The sequence below is a fragment of the Musa acuminata genome, chromosome BXJ2-1, assembly GCF_036884655.1.
Source record: "Musa acuminata AAA Group cultivar baxijiao chromosome BXJ2-1, Cavendish_Baxijiao_AAA, whole genome shotgun sequence".
NCBI classification, from domain to species: Eukaryota; Viridiplantae; Streptophyta; class Magnoliopsida; order Zingiberales; family Musaceae; genus Musa; species Musa acuminata.
In genome coordinates this window covers 24,704,464-24,726,094 of record NC_088338.1, presented here as the reverse complement: position 1 = coordinate 24,726,094, position 21,631 = coordinate 24,704,464, and the positions used below count along the sequence as shown (strand labels likewise).

The 21,631-nt window shown below is 55.0% G+C and overlaps 46 pseudogenes; all 46 read right to left on the bottom strand.

Annotated features, from left to right (window-relative positions):
- Positions 1 to 282: 282 nt before the first annotated feature.
- LOC135604498 (5S ribosomal RNA) lies at positions 283 to 401 on the bottom strand (annotated as a pseudogene).
- Positions 402 to 751: 350 nt separating this feature from the next.
- On the bottom strand, positions 752 to 870 carry LOC135604402 (5S ribosomal RNA; annotated as a pseudogene).
- A 350-nt stretch (positions 871 to 1,220) lies between these two features.
- On the bottom strand, positions 1,221 to 1,339 carry LOC135603311 (5S ribosomal RNA; annotated as a pseudogene).
- A 350-nt stretch (positions 1,340 to 1,689) lies between these two features.
- Positions 1,690 to 1,808, bottom strand: LOC135601926 (5S ribosomal RNA; annotated as a pseudogene).
- Positions 1,809 to 2,158: 350 nt separating this feature from the next.
- LOC135603732 (5S ribosomal RNA) lies at positions 2,159 to 2,277 on the bottom strand (annotated as a pseudogene).
- Positions 2,278 to 2,627: 350 nt separating this feature from the next.
- LOC135603440 (5S ribosomal RNA) lies at positions 2,628 to 2,746 on the bottom strand (annotated as a pseudogene).
- Positions 2,747 to 3,096: 350 nt separating this feature from the next.
- LOC135603731 (5S ribosomal RNA) lies at positions 3,097 to 3,215 on the bottom strand (annotated as a pseudogene).
- A 350-nt stretch (positions 3,216 to 3,565) lies between these two features.
- LOC135603310 (5S ribosomal RNA) lies at positions 3,566 to 3,684 on the bottom strand (annotated as a pseudogene).
- Positions 3,685 to 4,034: 350 nt separating this feature from the next.
- On the bottom strand, positions 4,035 to 4,153 carry LOC135602616 (5S ribosomal RNA; annotated as a pseudogene).
- Positions 4,154 to 4,503: 350 nt separating this feature from the next.
- Positions 4,504 to 4,622, bottom strand: LOC135604134 (5S ribosomal RNA; annotated as a pseudogene).
- A 350-nt stretch (positions 4,623 to 4,972) lies between these two features.
- Positions 4,973 to 5,091, bottom strand: LOC135603438 (5S ribosomal RNA; annotated as a pseudogene).
- Positions 5,092 to 5,441: 350 nt separating this feature from the next.
- On the bottom strand, positions 5,442 to 5,560 carry LOC135603730 (5S ribosomal RNA; annotated as a pseudogene).
- Positions 5,561 to 5,910: 350 nt separating this feature from the next.
- LOC135603309 (5S ribosomal RNA) lies at positions 5,911 to 6,029 on the bottom strand (annotated as a pseudogene).
- A 350-nt stretch (positions 6,030 to 6,379) lies between these two features.
- LOC135603437 (5S ribosomal RNA) lies at positions 6,380 to 6,498 on the bottom strand (annotated as a pseudogene).
- Positions 6,499 to 6,848: 350 nt separating this feature from the next.
- LOC135604133 (5S ribosomal RNA) lies at positions 6,849 to 6,967 on the bottom strand (annotated as a pseudogene).
- Positions 6,968 to 7,317: 350 nt separating this feature from the next.
- LOC135603308 (5S ribosomal RNA) lies at positions 7,318 to 7,436 on the bottom strand (annotated as a pseudogene).
- A 350-nt stretch (positions 7,437 to 7,786) lies between these two features.
- LOC135602589 (5S ribosomal RNA) lies at positions 7,787 to 7,905 on the bottom strand (annotated as a pseudogene).
- A 350-nt stretch (positions 7,906 to 8,255) lies between these two features.
- On the bottom strand, positions 8,256 to 8,374 carry LOC135603436 (5S ribosomal RNA; annotated as a pseudogene).
- Positions 8,375 to 8,724: 350 nt separating this feature from the next.
- LOC135601925 (5S ribosomal RNA) lies at positions 8,725 to 8,843 on the bottom strand (annotated as a pseudogene).
- A 350-nt stretch (positions 8,844 to 9,193) lies between these two features.
- On the bottom strand, positions 9,194 to 9,312 carry LOC135603435 (5S ribosomal RNA; annotated as a pseudogene).
- Positions 9,313 to 9,662: 350 nt separating this feature from the next.
- LOC135603729 (5S ribosomal RNA) lies at positions 9,663 to 9,781 on the bottom strand (annotated as a pseudogene).
- Positions 9,782 to 10,130: 349 nt separating this feature from the next.
- Positions 10,131 to 10,249, bottom strand: LOC135603434 (5S ribosomal RNA; annotated as a pseudogene).
- Positions 10,250 to 10,599: 350 nt separating this feature from the next.
- LOC135603727 (5S ribosomal RNA) lies at positions 10,600 to 10,718 on the bottom strand (annotated as a pseudogene).
- Positions 10,719 to 11,068: 350 nt separating this feature from the next.
- On the bottom strand, positions 11,069 to 11,187 carry LOC135603307 (5S ribosomal RNA; annotated as a pseudogene).
- A 350-nt stretch (positions 11,188 to 11,537) lies between these two features.
- LOC135602587 (5S ribosomal RNA) lies at positions 11,538 to 11,656 on the bottom strand (annotated as a pseudogene).
- A 350-nt stretch (positions 11,657 to 12,006) lies between these two features.
- Positions 12,007 to 12,125, bottom strand: LOC135603433 (5S ribosomal RNA; annotated as a pseudogene).
- A 350-nt stretch (positions 12,126 to 12,475) lies between these two features.
- Positions 12,476 to 12,594, bottom strand: LOC135601924 (5S ribosomal RNA; annotated as a pseudogene).
- Positions 12,595 to 12,944: 350 nt separating this feature from the next.
- On the bottom strand, positions 12,945 to 13,063 carry LOC135603432 (5S ribosomal RNA; annotated as a pseudogene).
- A 350-nt stretch (positions 13,064 to 13,413) lies between these two features.
- LOC135603726 (5S ribosomal RNA) lies at positions 13,414 to 13,532 on the bottom strand (annotated as a pseudogene).
- A 349-nt stretch (positions 13,533 to 13,881) lies between these two features.
- Positions 13,882 to 14,000, bottom strand: LOC135603890 (5S ribosomal RNA; annotated as a pseudogene).
- Positions 14,001 to 14,350: 350 nt separating this feature from the next.
- LOC135602615 (5S ribosomal RNA) lies at positions 14,351 to 14,469 on the bottom strand (annotated as a pseudogene).
- Positions 14,470 to 14,819: 350 nt separating this feature from the next.
- Positions 14,820 to 14,938, bottom strand: LOC135603725 (5S ribosomal RNA; annotated as a pseudogene).
- Positions 14,939 to 15,288: 350 nt separating this feature from the next.
- LOC135603376 (5S ribosomal RNA) lies at positions 15,289 to 15,407 on the bottom strand (annotated as a pseudogene).
- Positions 15,408 to 15,757: 350 nt separating this feature from the next.
- LOC135603724 (5S ribosomal RNA) lies at positions 15,758 to 15,876 on the bottom strand (annotated as a pseudogene).
- Positions 15,877 to 16,226: 350 nt separating this feature from the next.
- On the bottom strand, positions 16,227 to 16,345 carry LOC135603306 (5S ribosomal RNA; annotated as a pseudogene).
- Positions 16,346 to 16,695: 350 nt separating this feature from the next.
- On the bottom strand, positions 16,696 to 16,814 carry LOC135603431 (5S ribosomal RNA; annotated as a pseudogene).
- Positions 16,815 to 17,164: 350 nt separating this feature from the next.
- Positions 17,165 to 17,283, bottom strand: LOC135603723 (5S ribosomal RNA; annotated as a pseudogene).
- Positions 17,284 to 17,633: 350 nt separating this feature from the next.
- On the bottom strand, positions 17,634 to 17,752 carry LOC135603305 (5S ribosomal RNA; annotated as a pseudogene).
- A 350-nt stretch (positions 17,753 to 18,102) lies between these two features.
- On the bottom strand, positions 18,103 to 18,221 carry LOC135604272 (5S ribosomal RNA; annotated as a pseudogene).
- A 350-nt stretch (positions 18,222 to 18,571) lies between these two features.
- Positions 18,572 to 18,690, bottom strand: LOC135603721 (5S ribosomal RNA; annotated as a pseudogene).
- Positions 18,691 to 19,040: 350 nt separating this feature from the next.
- On the bottom strand, positions 19,041 to 19,159 carry LOC135603303 (5S ribosomal RNA; annotated as a pseudogene).
- Positions 19,160 to 19,509: 350 nt separating this feature from the next.
- Positions 19,510 to 19,628, bottom strand: LOC135602586 (5S ribosomal RNA; annotated as a pseudogene).
- A 350-nt stretch (positions 19,629 to 19,978) lies between these two features.
- On the bottom strand, positions 19,979 to 20,097 carry LOC135603430 (5S ribosomal RNA; annotated as a pseudogene).
- A 350-nt stretch (positions 20,098 to 20,447) lies between these two features.
- Positions 20,448 to 20,566, bottom strand: LOC135601923 (5S ribosomal RNA; annotated as a pseudogene).
- Positions 20,567 to 20,916: 350 nt separating this feature from the next.
- On the bottom strand, positions 20,917 to 21,035 carry LOC135603720 (5S ribosomal RNA; annotated as a pseudogene).
- A 350-nt stretch (positions 21,036 to 21,385) lies between these two features.
- Positions 21,386 to 21,504, bottom strand: LOC135602584 (5S ribosomal RNA; annotated as a pseudogene).
- Between the last annotated feature and the right edge of the window lie 127 nt (positions 21,505 to 21,631).

The following is a 21,631-nucleotide window of genomic DNA, read 5'->3' as shown; positions in this document are numbered from 1 at the left end:
CCCGTCACGAAACCGTCGTCGCTTTCTCGAACGTTCACGAAATCCCTATTCCAAGCTCTCTACGAGCCCTAGCCCGACGACTGCGTATCGGTCACGGCAAGCGGGTTCCGAAATCATCGGCACTTTCTAGAACGATCTCGGAATCGCTATTGCGACCCCAATCCGGAAAGCTCTCTCCGAGCCCCTCGATACTGACTGCGTAGCGGTCACGGCAAATTTCCAGCCCCAAAACAATCGTCTCGGAGCTCTACGAGAGATGTTTCGTATCCCGTGATGCAAAAAGGAGTGCAACACGAAGACTTCCCAGGGGGTCATCCATCGTAGTACTACTCTGGCCCAAGCACGCTTAACTTCGGTGTTTTGATAGGATCCGTTGATTTAGTGCTTGCATTATCGCACCCGTTTCCCGTGCTTCGTCCCTCGCCTATGTGTACGTCGCGGTCGGCGCGTCAACGTCCGGAGCCTCTTGCCCGTCACGAAACCGTCGTCGCTTTCTCGAACGTTCACGAAATCCCTATTGCAAGCTCTCTCCGAGCCCTAGCCCGACGACAACGTATCGGTCACGGCAAGCGCGTTCCGAAATCATCGGCACTTTCTAGAATGATCTCGGAATCGCTATTGCGACCCCAATCCGGAAAGCTCTCTCCGAGCCCCTCGATACTGACTGCGTAGCGGTCACAGCAAATTTCCAGCCCCAAAACAATCGTCTCGGAGCTCTACGGGAGATGTTTCGTTTCCCGGGATGCAAAAAGGAGTGCAACACGAAGACTTCCCGGGGGGTCACCCATCGTAGTACTACTCTGGCCCAAGCACGCTTAACTTCGGTGTTTTGATAGGATCCGGTGATTTAGTGTTTGCATTATCGCACCCGTTTCCCGTGCTTCGTCCCTCGCCTATGTGTACGTCGCGGTCGGTGCGTCAACGTCCGGAGCCTCTTGCCCGTCACGAAACCGTCGTCGCTTTCTCGAACGTTCACAAAATCCCTATTGCAAGCTCTCTCCGAGCCCTAGCCCGACGACAGCGTATCGGTCACGGCAAGCGCGTTCCGAAATCATCGGCACTTTCTAGAATGATCTCGGAATCGCTATTGCGACCCCAATCCGGAAAGCTCTCTCCGAGCCCCTCGATACTGACTGCGTAGCGGTCACAGCAAATTTCCAGCCCCAAAACAATCGTCTCGGAGCTCTACGGGAGATGTTTCGTATCCCGGGATGCAAAAAGGAGTGCAACACGAAGACTTCCCAGGGGGTCACCCATCGTAGTACTACTCTGGCCAAAGCACGCTTAACTTCGGTGTTTTGATAGGATCTGGTGATTTAGTGCTTGCATTATCGCACCCGTTTCCCGTGCTTCGTCCCTCGCCTATGTGTACGTCGCGGTCGGTGCGTCAATGTCCGGAGCCTCTTGCCCGTCACGAAACCGTCGTCGCTTTCTCGAACGTTCACGAAATCCCAATTGCAAGCTCTCTCCGAGCCCTAGCCCGACGACTGCGTATCGGTCACGGCAAGCGCGTTCCGAAATCATCGGCACTTTCTAGAACGATCTCGGAATCGCTATTGTGACCCCAATCCGGAAAGCTCTCCCCGAGCCCCTCGATACTGACTGCGTAGCGGTCACAGCAAATTTCCAGCCCCAAAACAATCGTCTCGGAGCTCTACGGGAGATGTTTCGTATCCCGGGATGCAAAAAGGAGTGCAACACGAAGACTTCCCAGGGGGTCACCCATCGTAGTACTACTCTGGCCCAAGCACGCTTAACTTCGGTGTTTTGATAGGATCCGGTGATTTAGTGCTGGCATTATCGCACCCGTTTCCCGTGCTTCGTCCCTCGCCTATGTGTATGTCGCGGTCGGCGCGTCAACGTCCGAAGTCTCTTGCCCGTCACGAAACCGTCGTCTCTTTCTCGAACGTTCACGAAATCCCTATTGCAAGCTCTCTCCGAGCCCTAGCCCGACGACAACGTATCGGTCACGGCAAGCGCGTTCCGAAATCATCGGCACTTTCTAGAATGATCTCGGAATCGCTATTGCGACCCCAATCCGGAAAGCTCTCTCCGAGCCCCTCGATACTGACTGCGTAGCGGTCACAGCAAATTTCCAGCCCCAAAACAATCGTCTCGGAGCTCTACGGGAGATGTTTCGTTTCCCGGGATGCAAAAAGGAGTGCAACACGAAGACTTCCCGGGGGGTCACCCATCGTAGTACTACTCTGGCCCAAGCACGCTTAACTTCGGTGTTTTGATAGGATCCGGTGATTTAGTGCTTGCATTATCGCACCCGTTTCCCGTGCTTCGTCCCTCGCCTATGTGTACGTCGCGGTCGGCGTGTCAATGTCCGGAGCCTCTTGCCCGTCACGTAACCGTCGTCGCTTTCTCGAACGTTCGCGAAATCCCAATTGCAAGCTCTCTCCGAGCCCTAGCCCGACGACTGCGTATCGGTCACGGCAAGCGCGTTCCGAAATCATCGGCACTTTCTAGAACGATCTCGGAATCGCTATTGCGACCCCAATCCGGAAAGCTCTCTCCGAGCCCCTCGATACTGACTGCGTAGCGGTCACAGCAAATTTCCAGCCCCAAAACAATCGTCTCGGAGCTCTACGGGAGATGTTTCGTATCCCGGGATGCAAAAAGGAGTGCAACACGAAGACTTCCCAGGGGGTCACCCATCGTAGTACTACTCTGGCCCAAGCACGCTTAACTTCGGTGTTTTGATAGGATCCGGTGATTTAGTGCTTGCATTATCGCACCCGTTTCCCGTGCTTCGTCCCTCGCCTATGTGTACGTCGCGGTCGGCGCGTCAACGTCCGGAGCCTCTTGCCCGTCACGAAACCGTCGTTGCTTTCTCGAACGTTCACGAAATCCCTATTGCAAGCTCTCTCCGAGCCCTAGCCCGACGACAACGTATCGGTCACGGCAAGCGCGTTCCGAAATCATCGGCACTTTCTAGAATGATCTCGGAATCGCTATTGCGACCCCAATCCGGAAAGCTCTCTCCGAGCCCCTCGATACTGACTGCGTAGCGGTCACAGCAAATTTCCAGCCCCAAAACAATCGTCTCGGAGCTCTACGGGAGATGTTTCGTTTCCCGGGATGCAAAAAGGAGTGCAACACGAAGACTTCCCGGGGGGTCACCCATCGTAGTACTACTCTGGCCCAAGCACGCTTAACTTCGGTGTTTTGATAGGATCCGGTGATTTAGTGCTTGCATTATCGCACCCGTTTCCCGTGCTTCGTCCCTCGCCTATGTGTACGTCGCGGTCGGCGCGTCAACGTCCGGAGCCTCTTGCCCGTCACGAAACCGTCGTCGCTTTCTCGAACGTTCACGAAATCTCTATTGCAAGCTCTCTCCGAGCCCTAGCCCGACGACAACGTATCGGTCACGGCAAGCGCGTTCCGAAATCATCGGCACTTTCTAGAATGATCTCGGAATCGCTATTGCGACCCCAATCCGGAAAGCTCTCTCCGAGCCCCTCGATACTGACTGCGTAGCGGTCACAGCAAATTTCCAGCCCCAAAACAATCGTCTCGGAGCTCTACGGGAGATGTTTCGTATCCCGGGATGCAAAAAGGAGTGCAACACGAAGACTTCCCAGGGGGTCACCCATCGTAGTACTACTCTGGCCAAAGCACGCTTAACTTCGGTGTTTTGATAGGATCTGGTGATTTAGTGCTTGCATTATCGCACCCGTTTCCCGTGCTTCGTCCCTCGCCTATGTGTACGTCGCGGTCGGTGCGTCAATGTCCGGAGCCTCTTGCCCGTCACGAAACCGTCGTCGCTTTCTCGAACGTTCACGAAATCCCAATTGCAAGCTCTCTCCGAGCCCTAGCCCGACGACTGCGTATCGGTCACGGCAAGCGCGTTCCGAAATCATCGGCACTTTCTAGAACGATCTCGGAATCGCTATTGCGACCCCAATCCGGAAAGCTCTCCCCGAGCCCCTCGATACTGACTGCGTAGCGGTCACAGCAAATTTCCAGCCCCAAAACAATCGTCTCGGAGCTCTACGGGAGATTTTTCGTATCCCGGGATGCAAAAAGGAGTGCAACACGAAGACTTCCCAGGGGGTCACCCATCGTAGTACTACTCTGGCCCAAGCACGCTTAACTTCGGTGTTTTGATAGGATCCGGTGATTTAGTGCTAGCATTATCGCACCCGTTTCCCGTGCTTCGTCCCTCGCCTATGTGTACGTCGCGGTCGGCGCGTCAACGTCCGAAGTCTCTTGCCCGTCACGAAACCGTCGTCGCTTTCTCGAACGTTCACGAAATCCCTATTGCAAGCTCTCTCCGAGCCCTAGCCCGACGACAACGTATCGGTCACGGCAAGCGCGTTCCGAAATCATCGGCACTTTCTAGAATGATCTCGGAATCGCTATTGCGACCCCAATCCGGAAAGCTCTCTCCGAGCCCCTCGATACTGACTGCGTAGCGGTCACAGCAAATTTCCAGCCCCAAAACAATCGTCTCGGAGCTCTACGGGAGATGTTTCGTTTCCCGGGATGCAAAAAGGAGTGCAACACGAAGACTTCCCGGGGGGTCACCCATCGTAGTACAACTCTGGCCCAAGCACGCTTAACTTCGGTGTTTTGATAGGATCCGGTGATTTAGTGCTTGCATTATCGCACCCGTTTCCCGTGCTTCGTCCCTCGCCTATGTTTATGTCGCGGTCGGCGCGTCAATGTCCGGAGCCTCTTGCCCGTCACGAAACCGTCGTCGCTTTCTCGAACGTTCGCGAAATCCCAATTGCAAGCTCTCTCCGAGCCCTAGCCCGACGACTGCGTATCGGTCACGGCAAGCGCGTTCCGAAATCATCAGCACTTTCTAGAACGATCTCGGAATCGCTATTGCGACCCCAATCCGGAAAGCTCTCTCCGAGCCCCTCGATACTGACTGCGTAGCGGTCACAGCAAATTTCCAGCCCCAAAACAATCGTCTCGGAGCTCTACGGGAGATGTTTCGTATCCCGGGATGCAAAAAGGAGTGCAACACGAAGACTTCCCAGGGGGTCACCCATCGTAGTACTACTCTGGCCCAAGCACGCTTAACTTCGGTGTTTTGATAGGATCCGGTGATTTAGTGCTTGCATTATCGCACCCGTTTCCCGTGCTTCGTCCCTCGCCTATGTGTACGTCGCGGTCGGCGCGTCAACGTCCGGAGCCTCTTGCCCGTCACGAAACCGTTGTTCCTTTCTCGAACGTTCACGAAATCCCTATTGCAAGCTCTCTCCGAGCCCTAGCCCGACGACAACGTATCGGTCACGGCAAGCGCGTTCCGAAATCATCGGCACTTTCTAGAATGATCTCGGAATAGCTATTGCGACCCCAATCCGGAAAGCTCTCTCCGAGCCCCTCGATACTGACTGCGTAGCGGTCACAGCAAATTTCCAGCCCCAAAACAATCGTCTCGGAGCTCTACGGGAGATGTTTCGTTTCCCGGGATGCAAAAAGGAGTGCAACACGAAGACTTCCCGGGGGGTCACCCATCGTAGTACTACTCTGGCCCAAGCACGCTTAACTTCGGTGTTTTGATAGGATCCGGTGATTTAGTGCTTGCATTATCGCACCCGTTTCCCGTGCTTCGTCCCTCGCCTATGTGTACGTCGCGGTCGGCGCGTCAACGTCCGGAGCCTCTTGCCCGTCACGAAACCGTCGTCGCTTTCTCGAACGTTCACGAAATCCCTATTGCAAGCTCTCTCCGAGCCCTAGCCCGACGACAACGTATCGGTCACGGCAAGCGCGTTCCGAAATCATCGGCACTTTCTAGAATGATCTCGGAATCGCTATTGCGACCCCAATCCGGAAAGCTCTCTCCGAGCCCCTCGATACTGACTGCGTAGCGGTAACAGCAAATTTCCAGCCCCAAAACAATCGTCTCAGAGCTCTACGGGAGATGTTTCGTATCCCGGGATGCAAAAAGGAGTGCAACACGAAGACTTCCCAGGGGGTCACCCATCGTAGTACTACTCTGGCCAAAGCACGCTTAACTTCGGTGTTTTGATAGGATCTGGTGATTTAGTGCTTGCATTATCGCACCCGTTTCCCGTGCTTCGTCCCTTGCCTATGTGTACGTCGCGGTCGGTGCGTCAATGTCCGGAGCCTCTTGCCCGTCACGAAACCGTCGTCGCTTTCTCGAACGTTCACGAAATCCCAATTGCAAGCTCTCTCCGAGCCCTAGCCCGACGACTGCGTATCGGTCACGGCAAGCGCGTTCCGAAATCATCGGCACTTTCTAGAACGATCTCGGAATCGCTATTGCGACCCCAATCCGGAAAGCTCTCTCCGAGCCCCTCGATACTGACTGCGTAGCGGTCACAGCAAATTTCCAGCCCCAAAACAATCGTCTCGGAGCTCTACGGGAGATGTTTCGTATCCCGGGATGCAAAAAGGAGTGCAACACGAAGACTTCCCAGGGGGTCACCCATCGTAGTACTACTCTGGCCCAAGCACGCTTAACTTCGGTGTTTTGATAGGATCCGGTGATTTAGTGCTTGCATTATCGCACCCGTTTCCCGTGCTTCGTCCCTCGCCTATGTGTACGTCGCGGTCGGCGCGTCAACGTCCGGAGCCTCTTGCCCGTCACGAAACCGTCGTTCCTTTCTCGAACGTTCACGAAATCCCTATTGCAAGCTCTCTCCGAGCCCTAGCCCGACGACAACGTATCGGTCACGGCAAGCGCGTTCCGAAATCATCGGCACTTTCTAGAATGATCTCGGAATAGCTATTGCGACCCCAATCCGGAAAGCTCTCTCCGAGCCCCTCGATACTGACTGCGTAGCGGTCACAGCAAATTTCCAGCCCCAAAACAATCGTCTCGGAGCTCTACGGGAGATGTTTCGTTTCCCGGGATGCAAAAAGGAGTGCAACACGAAGACTTCCCGGGGGGTCACCCATCGTAGTACAACTCTGGCCCAAGCACGCTTAACTTCGGTGTTTTGATAGGATCCGGTGATTTAGTGCTTGCATTATCGCACCCGTTTCCCGTGCTTCGTCCCTCGCCTATGTGTACGTCGCGGTCGGCGCGTCAACGTCCGGAGCCTCTTGCCCGTCACGAAACCGTCGTCGCTTTCTCGAACGTTCACGAAATCCCTATTGCAAGCTCTCTCCGAGCCCTAGCCCGACGACAACGTATCGGTCACGGCAAGCGCGTTCCGAAATCATCGGCACTTTCTAGAATGATCTCGGAATCGCTATTGCGACCCCAATCCGGAAAGCTCTCTCCGAGCCCCTCGATACTGACTGCGTAGCGGTCACAGCAAATTTCCAGCCCCAAAACAATCGTCTCGGAGCTCTACGGGAGATGTTTCGTATCCCGGGATGCAAAAAGGAGTGCAACACGAAGACTTCCCAGGGGGTCACCCATCGTAGTACTACTCTGGCCAAAGCACGCTTAACTTCGGTGTTTTGATAGGATCTGGTGATTTAGTGCTTGCATTATCGCACCCGTTTCCCGTGCTTCGTCCCTCGCCTATGTGTACGTCGCGGTCGGTGCGTCAATGTCCGGAGCCTCTTGCCCGTCACGAAACCGTCGTCGCTTTCTCGAACGTTCACGAAATCCCAATTGCAAGCTCTCTCCGAGCCCTAGCCCGACGATTGCGTATCGGTCACGGCAAGCGCGTTCCGAAATCATCGGCACTTTCTAGAACGATCTCGGAATCGCTATTGCGACCCCAATCCGGAAAGCTCTCTCCGAGCCCCTCGATACTGACTGCGTAGCGGTCACAGCAAATTTCCAGCCCCAAAACAATCGTCTCGGAGCTCTACGGGAGATGTTTCGTATCCCGGGATGCAAAAAGGAGTGCAACACGAAGACTTCCTAGGGGGTCACCCATCGTAGTACTACTCTGGCCCAAGCACGCTTAACTTCGGTGTTTTGATAGGATCCGGTGATTTAGTGCTGGCATTATCGCACCCGTTTCCCGTGCTTCGTCCCTCGCCTATGTGTACGTCGCGGTCGGCGCGTCAACGTCCGAAGCCTCTTGCCCGTCACGAAACCGTCGTCGCTTTCTCGAACGTTCACGAAATCCCTATTGCAAGCTCTCTCCGAGCCCTAGCCCGACGACTGCGTATCGGTCACGGCAAGCGCGTTCCGAAATCATCGGCAGTTTCTAGAACGATCTCGGAATCGCTATTGCGACCCCAATCCGGAAAGCTCTCTCCGAGCCCCTCGATACTGAATGCGTAGCGGTCACAGCAAATTTCCAGCCCCAAAACAATCGTCTCGGAGCTCTACGGGAGATGTTTCGTATCCCGGGATGCAAAAAGGAGTGCAACACGAAGACTTCCCAGGGGGTCACCCATCGTAGTACTACTCTGGCCCAAGCACGCTTAACTTCGGTGTTTTGATAGGATCCGGTGATTTAGTGCTTGCATTATCGCACCCGTTTCCCGTGCTTCGTCCCTCGCCTATTTGTACGTCGCGGTCGGCGCGTCAACGTCCGGAGCCTCTTGCCCGTCACGAAACCGTCGTCGCTTTCTCGAACGTTCACGAAATCCCAATTGCAAGCTCTCTCCGAGCCCTAGCCCGACGACTGCGTATCGGTCACGACAAGCGCGTTCCGAAATCATCGGCACTTTCTAGAACGATCTCGGAATCGCTATTGCGACCCCAATCCGGAAAGCTCTCTCCGAGCCCCTCGATACTGACTGCGTAGCGGTCACAGCAATTTTCCAGCCCCAAAACAATCGTCTCGGAGCTCTACGGGAGATGTTTCGTATCCCGGGATGCAAAAAGGAGTGCAACACGAAGACTTCCCAGGGGGTCACCCATCGTAGTACTACTCTGGCCCAAGCACGCTTAACTTCGGTGTTTTGATAGGATCCGGTGATTTAGTGCTGGCATTATCGCACCCGTTTCCCGTGCTTCGTCCCTCGCCTATGTGTACGTCGCGGTCGGCGCGTCAACGTCCGAAGCCTCTTGCCCGTCACGAAACCGTCGTCGCTTTCTCGAACGTTCACGAAATCCCTATTGCAAGCTCTCTCCGAGCCCTAGCCCGACGACTGCGTATCGGTCACGGCAAGCGCGTTCCGAAATCATCGGCAGTTTCTAGAACGATCTCGGAATCGCTATTGCGACCCCAATCCGGAAAGCTCTCTCCGAGCCCCTCGATACTAACTGCGTAGCGGTCACAGCAAATTTCCAGCCCCAAAACAATCGTCTCGGAGCTCTACGGGAGATGTTTCGTATCCCGGGATGCAAAAAGGAGTGCAACACGAAGACTTCCCAGGGGGTCACCCATCGTAGTACTACTCTGGCCCAAGCACGCTTAACTTCGGTGTTTTGATAGGATCCGGTGATTTAGTGCTTGCATTATCGCACCCGTTTCCCGAGCTTCGTCCCTCGCCTATGTGTACGTCGCGGTCGGCGCGTCAACGTCCGGAGCCTCTTGCCCGTCACGAAACCGTCGTTGCTTTCTCGAACGTTCACGAAATCCCTATTGCAAGCTCTCTCCGAGCCCTAGCCCGACGACAACGTATCGGTCACGGCAAGCGCGTTCCGAAATCATCGGCACTTTATAGAATGATCTCGGAATCGCTATTGCGACCCCAATCCGGAAAGCTCTCTCCGAGCCCCTCGATACTGACTGCGTAGCGGTCACAGCAAATTTCCAGCCCCAAAACAATCGTCTCGGAGCTCTACGGGAGATGTTTCGTTTCCCGGGATGCAAAAAGGAGTGCAACACGAAGACTTCCCGGGGGGTCACCCATCGTAGTACTACTCTGGCCCAAGCACGCTTAACTTCGGTGTTTTGATAGGATCCGGTGATTTAGTGCTTGCATTATCGCACCCGTTTCCCGTGCTTCGTCCCTCGCCTATGTGTACGTCGCGATCGGCGCGTCAACGTCCGGAGCCTCTTGCCCGTCACGAAACCGTCGTCGCTTTCTCGAACGTTCAGAAATCCCTATTGCAAGCTCTCTCCGAGCCCTAGCCCGACGACAACGTATCGGTCACGGCAAGCGCGTTCCGAAATCATCGGCACTTTCTAGAATGATCTCGGAATCGCTATTGCGACCCCAATCCGGAAAGCTCTCTCCGAGCCCCTCGATACTGACTGCGTAGCGGTCACAGCAAATTTCCAGCCCCAAAACAATCGTCTCGGAGCTCTACGGGAGATGTTTCGTATCCCGGGATGCAAAAAGGAGTGCAACACGAAGACTTCCCAGGGGGTCACCCATCGTAGTACTACTCTGGCCCAAGCACGCTTAACTTCGGTGTTTTGATAGGATCCGGTGATTTAGTGCTTGCATTATCGCACCCGTTTCCCGTGCTTCGTCCCTCGCCTATGTGTACGTCGCGGTCGGCGCGTCAACGTCCGGAGCCTCTTGCCCGTCACGAAACCGTCGTTCCTTTCTCGAACGTTCACGAAATCCCTATTGCAAGCTCTCTCCGAGCCCTAGCCCGACGACAACGTATCGGTCACGGCAAGCGCGTTCCGAAATCATCGGCACTTTCTAGAATGATCTCGGAATAGCTATTGCGACCCCAATCCGGAAAGCTCTCTCCGAGCCCCTCGATACTGACTGCGTAGCGGTCACAGCAAATTTCCAGCCCCAAAACAATCGTCTCGGAGCTCTACGGGAGATGTTTCGTTTCCCGGGATGCAAAAAGGAGTGCAACACGAAGACTTCCCGGGGGGTCACCCATCGTAGTACTACTCTGGCCCAAGCACGCTTAACTTCGGTGTTTTGATAGGATCCGGTGATTTAGTGCTTGCATTATCGCACCCGTTTCCCGTGCTTCGTCCCTCGCCTATGTGTACGTCGCGGTCGGCGCGTCAACGTCCGGAGCCTCTTGCCCGTCACGAAACCGTCGTCGCTTTCTCGAACGTTCACGAAATCCCTATTGCAAACTCTCTCCGAGCCCTAGCCCGACGACAACGTATCGGTCACGGCAAGCGCGTTCCGAAATCATCGGCACTTTCTAGAATGATCTCGGAATCGCTATTGCGACCCCAATCCGGAAAGCTCTCTCCGAGCCCCTCGATACTGACTGCGTAGCGGTCACAGCAAATTTCCAGCCCCAAAACAATCGTCTCGGAGCTCTACGGGAGATGTTTCGTATCCCGGGATGCAAAAAGGAGTGCAACACGAAGACTTCCCAGGGGGTCACCCATCGTAGTACTACTCTGGCCAAAGCACGCTTAACTTCGGTGTTTTGATAGGATCTGGTGATTTAGTGCTTGCATTATCGCACCCGTTTCCCGTGCTTCGTCCCTCGCCTATGTGTACGTCGCGGTCGGTGCGTCAATGTCCGGAGCCTCTTGCCCGTCACGAAACCGTCGTCGCTTTCTCGAACGTTCACGAAATCCCAATTGCAAGCTCTCTCCGAGCCCTAGCCCGACGATTGCGTATCGGTCACGGCAAGCGCGTTCCGAAATCATCGGCACTTTCTAGAACGATCTCGGAATCGCTATTGCGACCCCAATCCGGAAAGCTCTCTCCGAGCCCCTCGATACTGACTGCGTAGCGGTCACAGCAAATTTCCAGCCCCAAAACAATCGTCTCGGAGCTCTACGGGAGATGTTTCGTATCCCGGGATGCAAAAAGGAGTGCAACACGAAGACTTCCTAGGGGGTCACCCATCGTAGTACTACTCTGGCCCAAGCACGCTTAACTTCGGTGTTTTGATAGGATCCGGTGATTTAGTGCTGGCATTATCGCACCCGTTTCCCGTGCTTCGTCCCTCGCCTATGTGTACGTCGCGGTCGGCGCGTCAACGTCCGAAGCCTCTTGCCCGTCACGAAACCGTCGTCGCTTTCTCGAACGTTCACGAAATCCCTATTGCAAGCTCTCTCCGAGCCCTAGCCCGACGACTGCGTATCGGTCACGGCAAGCGCGTTCCGAAATCATCGGCAGTTTCTAGAACGATCTCGGAATCGCTATTGCGACCCCAATCCGGAAAGCTCTCTCCGAGCCCCTCGATACTGAATGCGTAGCGGTCACAGCAAATTTCCAGCCCCAAAACAATCGTCTCGGAGCTCTACGGGAGATGTTTCGTATCCAGGGATGCAAAAAGGAGTGCAACACGAAGACTTCCCAGGGGGTCACCCATCGTAGTACTACTCTGGCCCAAGCACGCTTAACTTCGGTGTTTTGATAGGATCCGGTGATTTAGTGCTTGCATTATCGCACCCGTTTCCCGTGCTTCGTCCCTCGCCTATTTGTACGTCGCGGTCGGCGCGTCAACGTCCGGAGCCTCTTGCCCGTCACGAAACCGTCGTCGCTTTCTCGAACGTTCACGAAATCCCAATTGCAAGCTCTCTCCGAGCCCTAGCCCGACGACTGCGTATCGGTCACGACAAGCGCGTTCCGAAATCATCGGCACTTTCTAGAACGATCTCGGAATCGCTATTGCGACCCCAATCCGGAAAGCTCTCTCCGAGCCCCTCGATACTGACTGCGTAGCGGTCACAGCAATTTTCCAGCCCCAAAACAATCGTCTCGGAGCTCTACGGGAGATGTTTCGTATCCCGGGATGCAAAAAGGAGTGCAACACGAAGACTTCCCAGGGGGTCACCCATCGTAGTACTACTCTGGCCCAAGCACGCTTAACTTCGGTGTTTTGATAGGATCCGGTGATTTAGTGCTGGCATTATCGCACCCGTTTCCCGTGCTTCGTCCCTCGCCTATGTGTACGTCGCGGTCGGCGCGTCAACGTCCGAAGCCTCTTGCCCGTCACGAAACCGTCGTCGCTTTCTCGAACGTTCACGAAATCCCTATTGCAAGCTCTCTCCGAGCCCTAGCCCGACGACTGCGTATCGGTCACGGCAAGCGCGTTCCGAAATCATCGGCAGTTTCTAGAACGATCTCGGAATCGCTATTGCGACCCCAATCCGGAAAGCTCTCTCCGAGCCCCTCGATACTAACTGCGTAGCGGTCACAGCAAATTTCCAGCCCCAAAACAATCGTCTCGGAGCTCTACGGGAGATGTTTCGTATCCCGGGATGCAAAAAGGAGTGCAACACGAAGACTTCCCAGGGGGTCACCCATCGTAGTACTACTCTGGCCCAAGCACGCTTAACTTCGGTGTTTTGATAGGATCCGGTGATTTAGTGCTTGCATTATCGCACCCGTTTCCCGAGCTTCGTCCCTCGCCTATGTGTACGTCGCGGTCGGCGCGTCAACGTCCGGAGCCTCTTGCCCGTCACGAAACCGTCGTTGCTTTCTCGAACGTTCACGAAATCCCTATTGCAAGCTCTCTCCGAGCCCTAGCCCGACGACAACGTATCGGTCACGGCAAGCGCGTTCCGAAATCATCGGCACTTTATAGAATGATCTCGGAATCGCTATTGCGACCCCAATCCGGAAAGCTCTCTCCGAGCCCCTCGATACTGACTGCGTAGCGGTCACAGCAAATTTCCAGCCCCAAAACAATCGTCTCGGAGCTCTACGGGAGATGTTTCGTTTCCCGGGATGCAAAAAGGAGTGCAACACGAAGACTTCCCGGGGGGTCACCCATCGTAGTACTACTCTGGCCCAAGCACGCTTAACTTCGGTGTTTTGATAGGATCCGGTGATTTAGTGCTTGCATTATCGCACCCGTTTCCCGTGCTTCGTCCCTCGCCTATGTGTACGTCGCGATCGGCGCGTCAACGTCCGGAGCCTCTTGCCCGTCACGAAACCGTCGTCGCTTTCTCGAACGTTCAGAAATCCCTATTGCAAGCTCTCTCCGAGCCCTAGCCCGACGACAACGTATCGGTCACGGCAAGCGCGTTCCGAAATCATCGGCACTTTCTAGAATGATCTCGGAATCGCTATTGCGACCCCAATCCGGAAAGCTCTCTCCGAGCCCCTCGATACTGACTGCGTAGCGGTCACAGCAAATTTCCAGCCCCAAAACAATCGTCTCGGAGCTCTACGGGAGATGTTTCGTATCCCGGGATGCAAAAAGGAGTGCAACACGAAGACTTCCCAGGGGGTCACCCATCGTAGTACTACTCTGGCCAAAGCACGCTTAACTTCGGTGTTTTGATAGGATCTGGTGATTTAGTGCTTGCATTATCGCACCTGTTTCCCGTGCTTCGTCCCTCGCCTATGTGTACGTCGCGGTCGGTGCGTCAATGTCCGGAGCCTCTTGCCCGTCACGAAACCGTCGTCGCTTTCTCGAACGTTCACGAAATCCCAATTGCAAGCTCTCTCCGAGCCCTAGCCCGACGACTGCGTATCGGTCACGGCAAGCGCGTTCCGAAATCATCGGCACTTTCTAGAACGATCTCGGAATCGCTATTGCGACCCCAATCCGGAAAGCTCTCCCCGAGCCCCTCGATACTGACTGCGTAGCGGTCACAGCAAATTTCCAGCCCCAAAACAATCGTCTCGGAGCTCTACGGGAGATTTTTCGTATCCCGGGATGCAAAAAGGAGTGCAACACGAAGACTTCCCAGGGGGTCACCCATCGTAGTACTACTCTGGCCCAAGCACGCTTAACTTCGGTGTTTTGATAGGATCCGGTGATTTAGTGCTAGCATTATCGCACCCGTTTCCCGTGCTTCGTCCCTCGCCTATGTGTACGTCGCGGTCGGCGCGTCAACGTCCGAAGTCTCTTGCCCGTCACTAAACCGTCGTCGCTTTCTCGAACGTTCACGAAATCCCTATTGCAAGCTCTCTCCGAGCCCTAGCCCGACGACAACGTATCGGTCACGGCAAGCGCGTTCCGAAATCATCGGCACTTTCTAGAATGATCTCGGAATCGCTATTGCGACCCCAATCCGGAAAGCTCTCTCCGAGCCCCTCGATACTGACTGCGTAGCGGTCACAGCAAATTTCCAGCCCCAAAACAATCGTCTCGGAGCTCTACGGGAGATGTTTCGTTTCCCGGGATGCAAAAAGGAGTGCAACACGAAGACTTCCCGGGGGGTCACCCATCGTAGTACTACTCTGGCCCAAGCACGCTTAACTTCGGTGTTTTGATAGGATCCGGTGATTTAGTGCTTGCATTATCGCACCCGTTTCCCGTGCTTCGTCCCTCGCCTATGTTTACGTCGCGGTCGGCGCGTCAATGTCCGGAGCCTCTTGCCCGTCACGAAACCGTCGTCGCTTTCTCGAACGTTCGCGAAATCCCAATTGCAAGCTCTCTCCGAGCCCTAGCCCGACGACTGCGTATCGGTCACGGCAAGCGCGTTCCGAAATCATCAGCACTTTCTAGAACGATCTCGGAATCGCTATTGCGACCCCAATCCGGAAAGCTCTCTCCGAGCCCCTCGATACTGACTGCGTAGCGGTCACAGCAAATTTCCAGCCCCAAAACAATCGTCTCGGAGCTCTACGGGAGATGTTTCGTATCCCGGGATGCAAAAAGGAGTGCAACACGAAGTCTTCCCAGGGGGTCACCCATCGTAGTACTACTCTGGCCCAAGCACGCTTAACTTCGGTGTTTTGATAGGATCCGGTGATTTAGTGCTTGCATTATCGCACCCGTTTCCCGTGCTTCGTCCCTCGCCTATGTGTACGTCGCGGTCGGCGCGTCAACGTCCGGAGCCTCTTGCCCGTCACGAAACCGTCGTTCCTTTCTCGAACGTTCACGAAATCCCTATTGCAAGCTCTCTCCGAGCCCTAGCCCGACGACAACGTATCGGTCACGGCAAGCGCGTTCCGAAATCATCGGCACTTTCTAGAATGATCTCGGAATAGCTATTGCGACCCCAATCCGGAAAGCTCTCTCCGAGCCCCTCGATACTGACTGTGTAGCGGTCACAGCAAATTTCCAGCCCCAAAACAATCGTCTCGGAGCTCTACGGGAGATGTTTCGTTTCCCGGGATGCAAAAAGGAGTGCAACACGAAGACTTCCCGGGGGGTCACCCATCGTAGTACTACTCTGGCCCAAGCACGCTTAACTTCGGTGTTTTGATAGGATCCGGTGATTTAGTGCTTGCATTATCGCACCCGTTTCCCGTGCTTCGTCCCTCGCCTATGTGTACGTCGCGGTCGGCGCGTCAACGTCCGGAGCCTCTTGCCCGTCACGAAACCGTCGTCGCTTTCTCGAACGTTCACGAAATCCCTATTGCAAGCTCTCTCCGAGCCCTAGCCCGACGACAACGTATCGGTCACGGCAAGCGCGTTCCGAAATCATCGGCACTTTCTAGAATGATCTCGGAATCGCTATTGCGACCCCAATCCGGAAAGCTCTCTCCGAGCCCCTCGATACTGACTGCGTAGCGGTAACAGCAAATTTCCAGCCCCAAAACAATCGTCTCGGAGCTCTACGGGAGATGTTTCGTATCCCAGGATGCAAAAAGGAGTGCAACACGAAGACTTCCCAGGGGGTCACCCATCGTAGTACTACTCTGGCCAAAGCACGCTTAACTTCGGTGTTTTGATAGGATCTGGTGATTTAGTGCTTGCATTATCGCACCCGTTTCCCGTGCTTCGTCCCTTGCCTATGTGTACGTCGCGGTCGGTGCGTCAATGTCCGGAGCCTCTTGCCCGTCACGAAACCGTCGTCGCTTTCTCGAACGTTCACGAAATCCCAATTGCAAGCTCTCTCCGAGCCCTAGCCCGACGACTGCGTATCGGTCACGGCAAGCGCGTTCCGAAATCATCGGCACTTTCTAGAACGATCTCGGAATCGCTATTGCGACCCCAATCCGGAAAGCTATCTCCGAGCCCCTCGATACTGACTGCGTAGCGGTCACAGCAAATTTCCAGCCCCAAAACAATCGTCTCGGAGCTCTACGGGAGATGTTTCGTATCCCGGGATGCAAAAAGGAGTGCAACACGAAGACTTCCCAGGGGGTCACCCATCGTAGTACTACTCTGGCCCAAGCACGCTTAACTTCGGTGTTTTGATAGGATCCGGTGATTTAGTGCTTGCATTATCGCACCCGTTTCCCGTGCTTCGTCCCTCGCCTATGTGTACGTCGCGGTCGGCGCGTCAACGTCCGGAGCCTCTTGCCCGTCACGAAACCGTCGTTCCTTTCTCGAACGTTCACGAAATCCCTATTGCAAGCTCTCTCCGAGCCCTAGCCCGACGACAACGTATCGGTCACGGCAAGCGCGTTCCGAAATCATCGGCACTTTCTAGAATGATCTCGGAATAGCTATTGCGACCCCAATCCGGAAAGCTCTCTCCGAGCCCCTCGATACTGACTGCGTAGCGGTCACAGCAAATTTCCAGCCCCAAAACAATCGTCTCGGAGCTCTACGGGAGATGTTTCGTTTCCCGGGATGCAAAAAGGAGTGCAACACGAAGACTTCCCGGGGGGTCACCCATCGTAGTACTACTCTGGCCCAAGCACGCTTAACTTCGGTGTTTTGATAGGATCCGGTGATTTAGTGCTTGCATTATCGCACCCGTTTCCCGTGCTTCGTCCCTCGCCTATGTGTACGTCGCGGTCGGCGCGTCAACGTCCGGAGCCTCTTGCCCGTCACGAAACCGTCGTCGCTTTCTCGAACGTTCACGAAATCCCTATTGCAAGCTCTCTCCGAGCCCTAGCCCGACGACAACGTATCGGTCACGGCAAGCGCGTTCCGAAATCATCGGCACTTTCTAGAATGATCTCGGAATCGCTATTGCGACCCCAATCCGGAAAGCTCTCTCCGAGCCCCTCGATACTGACTGCGTAGCGGTCACAGCAAATTTCCAGCCCCAAAACAATCGTCTCGGAGCTCTACGGGAGATGTTTCGTATCCCGGGATGCAAAAAGGAGTGCAACACGAAGACTTCCCAGGGGGTCACCCATCGTAGTACTACTCTGGCCAAAGCACGCTTAACTTCGGTGTTTTGATAGGATCTGGTGATTTAGTGCTTGCATTATCGCACCCGTTTCCCGTGCTTCGTCCCTTGCCTATGTGTACGTCGCGGTCGGTGCGTCAATGTCCGGAGCCTCTTGCCCGTCACGAAACCGTCGTCGCTTTCTCGAACGTTCACGAAATCCCAATTGCAAGCTCTCTCCGAGCCCTAGCCCGACGACTGCGTATCGGTCACGGCAAGCGCGTTCCGAAATCATCGGCACTTTCTAGAACGATCTCGGAATCGCTATTGCGACCCCAATCCGGAAAGCTATCTCCGAGCCCCTCGATACTGACTGCGTAGCGGTCACAGCAAATTTCCAGCCCCAAAACAATCGTCTCGGAGCTCTACGGGAGATGTTTCGTATCCCGGGATGCAAAAAGGAGTGCAACACGAAGACTTCCCAGGGGGTCACTCATCGTAGTACTACTCTGGCCCAAGCACGCTTAACTTCGGTGTTTTGATAGGATCCGGTGATTTAGTGCTTGCATTATCGCACCCGTTTCCCGTGCTTCGTCCCTCGCCTATGTGTACGTCGCGGTCGGCGCGTCAACGTCCGGAGCCTCTTGCCCGTCACGAAACCGTCGTTCCTTTCTCGAACGTTCACGAAATCCCTATTGCAAGCTCTCTCCGAGCCCTAGCCCGACGACAACGTATCGGTCACGGCAAGCGCGTTCCGAAATCATCGGCACTTTCTAGAATGATCTCGGAATAGCTATTGCGACCCCAATCCGGAAAGCTCTCTCCGAGCCCCTCGATACTGACTGCGTAGCGGTCACAGCAAATTTCCAGCCCCAAAACAATCGTCTCGGAGCTCTACGGGAGATGTTTCGTTTCCCGGGATGCAAAAAGGAGTGCAACACGAAGACTTCCCGGGGGGTCACCCATCGTAGTACTACTCTGGCCCAAGCACGCTTAACTTCGGTGTTTTGATAGGATCCGGTGATTTAGTGCTTGCATTATCGCACCCGTTTCCCGTGCTTCGTCCCTCGCCTATGTGTACGTCGCGGTCGGCGCGTCAACGTCCGGAGCCTCTTGCCCGTCACGAAACCGTCGTCGCTTTCTCGAACGTTCACGAAATCCCTATTGCAAGCTCTCTCCGAGCCCTAGCCCGACGACAACGTATCGGTCACGGCAAGCGCGTTCCGAAATCATCGGCACTTTCTAGAATGATCTCGGAATCGCTATTGCGACCCCAATCCGGAAAGCTCTCTCCGAGCCCCTCGATACTGACTGCGTAGCGGTCACAGCAAATTTCCAGCCCCAAAACAATCGTCTCGGAGCTCTACGGGAGATGTTTCGTATCCCGGGATGCAAAAAGGAGTGCAACACGAAGACTTCCCAGGGGGTCACCCATCGTAGTACTACTCTGGCCAAAGCACGCTTAACTTCGGTGTTTTGATAGGATCTGGTGATTTAGTGCTTGCATTATCGCACCCGTTTCCCGTGCTTCGTCCCTCGCCTATGTGTACGTCGCGGTCGGTGCGTCAATGTCCGGAGCCTCTTGCCCGTCACGAAACCGTCGTCGCTTTCTCGAACGTTCACGAAATCCCAATTGCAAGCTCTCTCCGAGCCCTAGCCCGACGACTGCGTATCAGTCACGGCAAGCGCGTTCCGAAATCATCGACACTTTCTAGAACGATCTCGGAATCGCTATTGCGACCCCAATCCGGAAAGCTCTCTCCGAGCCCCTCGATACTGACTGCGTAGCGGTCACAGCAAATTTCCAGCCCCAAAACAATCGTCTCGGAGCTCTACGGGAGATGTTTCGTATCCCGGGATGCAAAAAGGAGTGCAACACGAAGACTTCCTAGGGGGTCACCCATCGTAGTACTACTCTGGCCCAAGCACGCTTAACTTCGGTGTTTTGATAGGATCCGGTGATTTAGTGCTGGCATTATCGCACCCGTTTCCCGTGCTTCGTCCCTCGCCTATGTGTACGTCGCGGTCGGCGCGTCAACGTCCGAAGCCTCTTGCCCGTCACGAAACCGTCGTCGCTTTCTCGAACGTTCACGAAATCCCTATTGCAAGCTCTCTCCGAGCCCTAACCCGACGACTGCGTATCGGTCACGGCAAGCGCGTTCCGAAATCATCGGCAGTTTCTAGAACGATCTCGGAATCGCTATTGCGACCCCAATCCGGAAAGCTCTCTCCGAGCCCCTCGATACTGACTGCGTAGCGGTCACAGCAAATTTCCAGCCCCAAAACAATCGTCTCGGAGCTCTACGGGAGATGTTTCGTATCCCGGGATGCAAAAAGGAGTGCAACACGAAGACTTCCCAGGGGGTCACCCATCGTAGTACTACTCTGGCCCAAGCACGCTTAACTTCGGTGTTTTGATAGGATCCGGTGATTTAGTGCTTGCATTATCGCACCCGTTTCCCGTGCTTCGTCCCTCGCCTATTTGTACGTCGCGGTCGGCGCGTCAACGTCCGGAGCCTCTTGCCCGTCACGAAACCGTCGTCGCTTTCTCGAACGTTCACGAAATCCCAATTGCAAGCTCTCTCCGAGCCCTAGCCCGACGACTGCGTATCGGTCACGACAAGCGCGTTCCGAAATCATCGGCACTTTCTAGAACGATCTCGGAATCGCTATTGCGACCCCAATCCGGAAAGCTCTCTCCGAGCCCCTCGATACTGACTGCGTAGCGGTCACAGCAAATTTCCAGCCCCAAAACAATCGTCTCGGAGCTCTACGGGAGATGTTTCGTATCCCGGGATGCAAAAAGGAGTGCAACACGAAGACTTCCCAGGGGGTCACCCATCGTAGTACTACTCTGGCCCAAGCACGCTTAACTTCGGTGTTTTGATAGGATCCGGTGATTTAGTGCTGGCATTATCGCACCCGTTTCCCGTGCTTCGTCCCTCGCCTATGTGTACGTCGCGGTCGGCGCGTCAACGTCCGGAGCCTCTTGCCCGTCACGAAACCGTCGTCGCTTTCTCGAACGTTCACGAAATCCCTATTGCAAGCTCTCTCCGAGCCCTAGCCCGACGACAACGTATCGGTCACGGCAAGCGCGTTCCGAAATCAACGGCACTTTCTAGAATGATCTCGGAATCGCTATTGCGACCCCAATCCGGAAAGCTCTCTCCGAGCCCCTCAATACTGACTGCGTAGCGGTCACAGCAAATTTCCAGCCCAAAAACAATCGTCTCGGAGCTCTACGGGAGATGTTTCGTTTCCCGGGATGCAAAAAGGAGTGCAACACGAAGACTTCCCGGGGGGTCACCCATCGTAGTACTACTCTGGCCCAAGCACGCTTAACTTCGGTGTTTTGATAGGATCCGGTGATTTAGTGCTTGCATTATCGCACCCGTTTCCCGTGCTTCGTCCCTCGCCTATGTGTACGTCGCGGTCGGCGCGTCAATGTCCGGAGCCTCTTGCCCGTCACGAAACCGTCGTCGCTTTCTCGAACGTTCGCGAAATCCCAATTGCAAGCTCTCTCCGAGCCCTAGCCCGACGACTGCGTATCGGTCACGGCAAGCGCGTTCCGAAATCATCGGCACTTTCTAGAACGATCTCGGAATCGCTATTGCGACCCCAATCCGGAAAGCTCTCTCCGAGCCCCTCGATACTGACTGCGTAGCGGTCACAGCAAATTTCCAGCCCCAAAACAATCGTCTCGGAGCTCTACGGGAGATGTTTCGTATCCCGGGATGCAAAAAGGAGTGCAACACGAAGACTTCCTAGGGGGTCACCCATCGTAGTACTACTCTGGCCCAAGCACGCTTAACTTCGGTGTTTTGATAGGATCCGGTGATTTAGTGCTGGCATTATCGCACCCGTTTCCCGTGCTTCGTCCCTCGCCTATGTGTACGTCGCGGTCGGCGCGTCAATGTCCGAAGCCTCTTGCCCGTCACGAAACCGCCGTCGCTTTCTCGAACGTTCACGAAATCCATATTGCAAGCTCT